Here is a 3891-nt window from a genome sequence, read left to right as displayed (position 1 = left end):
CTAGATCCTAGCCAACAGCGAAACATCACTCAGTGTTTACTGGAAACTTTTTATTTTGTATACAGTATTTGGCTAAAGTTTTTTTTTTCACATTTCCTTTTTCAAATATAAAACAAGGGAACATTGTTCTCTGGTAGGCCTATGTGTGTGCTGCGTCGTCGTAGTCGCCTTAAAAAACGAAAACAGCTCTTGGTCTACTACGCGAACAGTGTCTTGGCGTTGCCGTCACGCTCCATTAGTTCGTAGTAGACTGGCCGCGTAGTCAAAACGAAAAATGCCTAATGACCCGAAATAAAACAATAAACATAGAGGGCTCACTCTTATTCAAATCTATCAAGGCCACGACAAGCCTGTATATCCTCAAATATATATACATATATTTAATGTATATATAATGTATATTTAAATATTTGTTTTATCCAATTATTGACCTATAACGAATATCCCATTTATTTCGAAGGTTATTGAGAAAGTTGTTGCTGTGGCTTTTTAGTGAAACATCTTGCATGCAACAACCTATTTGATCCATACCAGTCAGCATACCGCAAGTTTGACAGTACAGAAACAACAATTCTAAAGATTAATGATGATGTTATGTATGCTCTAGACAATGGACTCTCTGTTCTTGCAGTATACTTAGATCTATCAGCTGCATTTGACACCATCGACCATACAATTCTCATCAATAGACTTGACGAAATTGGCTTCTCAGGAAAAGCGCTTGAACGGTTTTGCTCCTATCTAACATCTAGAAAACAATCAGTTAGTGTTTCTACTTCGGTATCTGCCCCTGAAAATCTCTATTGTGGTGTACCTCAAGGTTCCACTTTAGGACCAATACTTTTCCTTACCTACGTTTGTCCACTTAGTCAAATAATCTCCAAACATGCATGCAAATACCATATATATGCTGATGACATCCAACTTTATATATCATTTAAACCTCAGTTACTTGACGAAGCAGTGAAGTCTATAGAAGCATGTCTAGTAGATGTTCAGTTATGGTTAGCATCAATTAAGCTCTGTTTCAACCCTAGTAAGACAGAAGCACTATTTTTCCACTTGCGCTATCGTAAAAACTTGCCGACTGATGTTAGTATTAGTGTTGGTAACACCACCATCTTGTCTTCCACTACTGCTCGGAACATTAGAGTCATTTTCGATTCTTCCATGACGCTAGAAAAACATGTTAAATACATCTGCAAATCTGCCTCTTATCATATCAGAAACATCAGTCACATTAGACGTTTCTGAAATGAATATGCTGCATCCAAGCTTGTACATGCTTTGGTTACATCCCGAATTGACTACTGTAATGGATTCCTTTGTGGATTACCAAACTCGATGATCAAGAAAATACAAACCAATTAAATTCTGCAGCTCGCCTTATTAAACAAATTCCTAAAAGACATCACATTACCCCTATACTCAGATCACTGCACTGGCTTCCAGTACGACAGCGTATTGCATTTAAAATTCTTGTCTTTACTTACAAAACGCTTCATAATTCCTCGCCATTTTACCTTAAGGAACTCATGCAGCTCCGGTCAACATCATGCAGTAGAACACTTAGATCTACGTCAAGCTCTACAACACTTTCACTCTCTTGGAGCCGCACTAAATACGGAGAGAGGTGTTTCCGGGTTGCAGCTCCTAAACTTTGGAACACACTTCCCAGTACCATTCGTGAATCAACCTCCCTTGCGGTATTTAAACTAAGACTTAAAACACACCTTTTTCAAACCTTGTAATTTTTTATTTTGTTTTTTTTTTTTATATTTTTGATAGGCTATTTAGTTACCCAACACCATTAGAGCATCTGTGAGTTGTGGTCTTGCCAACTGCTGCTTAATTGCCAGTGGTCTCAAATTGCAGGAAAACGATCGCATTGGTGTTGGCTCTTCTGCAATAGTCTGTCTCTTCTGACTTTTAGTTTCTGTGTAGCCTAGGGTAGCTTTGTTTTTTCTTGTTTTTCGCATAGAGACCATGTACTTTGCGCTATATAAGGCTCCAACCATTACCATTACCATATGTATACATAAGTTGCTAGCTATAATATTACAGTTAATTAAGAGTTCTAAGTCTGCTTTCAGTGTTGGAACAGGTCACAATATCATCGTTTACCATTTTGATTGTGAATACTATTTTGTATTGCCTGTATGACTGCTCATTTGTGGATTTTATATATTGTTTATTAACTTTTCTTTAATTAATACTCTTTTGGTTGATGCCATTAATTTATAAATATATGTTAACTTTTAATTACCAATGACCTGAGGGAAGAAAGTTCAACAGCATTTAGGCAAGTCCACCGTTCTTCTTAAAGTCCAAGACAAAAAAAAAACTCGTTTGATGAAAAACTGGGGAACGGTGAATGAGATACAGATTTTTTAATATTTAAAAACTGGGGGAATAAGGTGTGAAAATGGGCAGTTGCGCCCTTTTCCCCCCAGTTTTTAAATATTAAAAAATCTGTATTTCATTCAATTTTTTCTGTCTTAGAAAAATCAGTTCTACAACATATCAAATTTTTCCCCCTCCGGAGCCTGACTTTAAAGGCACTCTGTATGCATTATTACATCTCTAAGTCCAGGCTTTATTTTATATTATATAATATTACGTCACTGTTTTATAATCATTGAAATGGTGGGCTATCAGCATTATATAGTAACATTGTATGTACTGTATGAGTATGTTTATCATTCCATAATGATCACTTCAAACAGTTTAATTACCTATCGCATTTTCATTTATTATTTTCATTATATAAACTATTACATTGATACAGAATGTGAATTAAATGTTTTAAGGATGTTGTATATCACGGTTTTCAGACTAGTTATTAGAAATTTTTAAAACCACTATATTTTTTACTTACATTATATTATATTTTCATAAATATTTCACATACACATGTTTTTAAAAATATAAATGTGTTTATTCTAATCTGCAACTTGTTTATATGACTAATATTCAGCATTAAAAAAATATATTAACAAGGGTGATCATACATACGTTTGTAATTAAACCAATTGAGTTGGTGTTACCTTAGTACACTGCAACTGGATTTTTTTAAAAGTATAATATAGTTTTTAGAGCTGAGCAAATGTTTCACTATGAGATATTCAAAAGAATATTTTTGGTTAAGTCAAGTTTAACAGTAATGAAAAATCACAAAAAAGTACAGTACAGTATTAAACATTAAAGGATAAACACATAACGCTACGTAAGTGTAAGTAATTTTGTATTGTTGACCTCTTTTGTATCTTTATCCCGGAGCATCACACGACGTAGTTGGAATCATACCTGTGACCAGAGGCCGACCTAAGGATATCCACGGTTCAATGTACAGCGCTTGTTCAAGTTTTGAAAACGTCTTGGAACACCGATCCAACTCAAAAGTTTTACCGTTATTTTGATGTTTTTAAACATTTTTAAAACATTCTTAAAAAGTGTTACAAGACCAAAGTGAATGTAACTAGAGTTAAAAAGAACTCTAGTTACATTGACTTTGGTATTGTAACACATTTTAAGAATGTTTTTAAAACGTTTAAAAACACCAAAATAACGTCATAATGACGTTTCTGAATGTTAAATTGAAACTTTATTAAAACGTTTTAAAAACTCCACATAAATACGTTTTTAAAACGCAATATTATAACGTTTTACAAACGTAATAAATACCCTTTGTAAACGTTTTTAAAACCTGATACAAGACCAAAGTCGATGTAACCAAGGTTATTTTTACGTTATAATAACGTTTTTAAAACGTTACATTAAAAAGTTATTAAAACGCTTTCAAAACCCCACAAAATTACGTTTTGAAACGTTTTTTGAACCAACTCCATACGTTATAATAACGTTTTTTTAACGTTAAATTATTAGCTGGGA

Source organism: Anneissia japonica, unplaced genomic scaffold, assembly GCF_011630105.1.
Source record: "Anneissia japonica isolate Jap-2015-1 unplaced genomic scaffold, ASM1163010v1 scaffold287840_len1291095_cov163, whole genome shotgun sequence".
NCBI lineage: Eukaryota > Metazoa > Echinodermata > Crinoidea > Comatulida > Comatulidae > Anneissia > Anneissia japonica.
Note: the sequence above shows the minus strand (reverse complement) of the source record.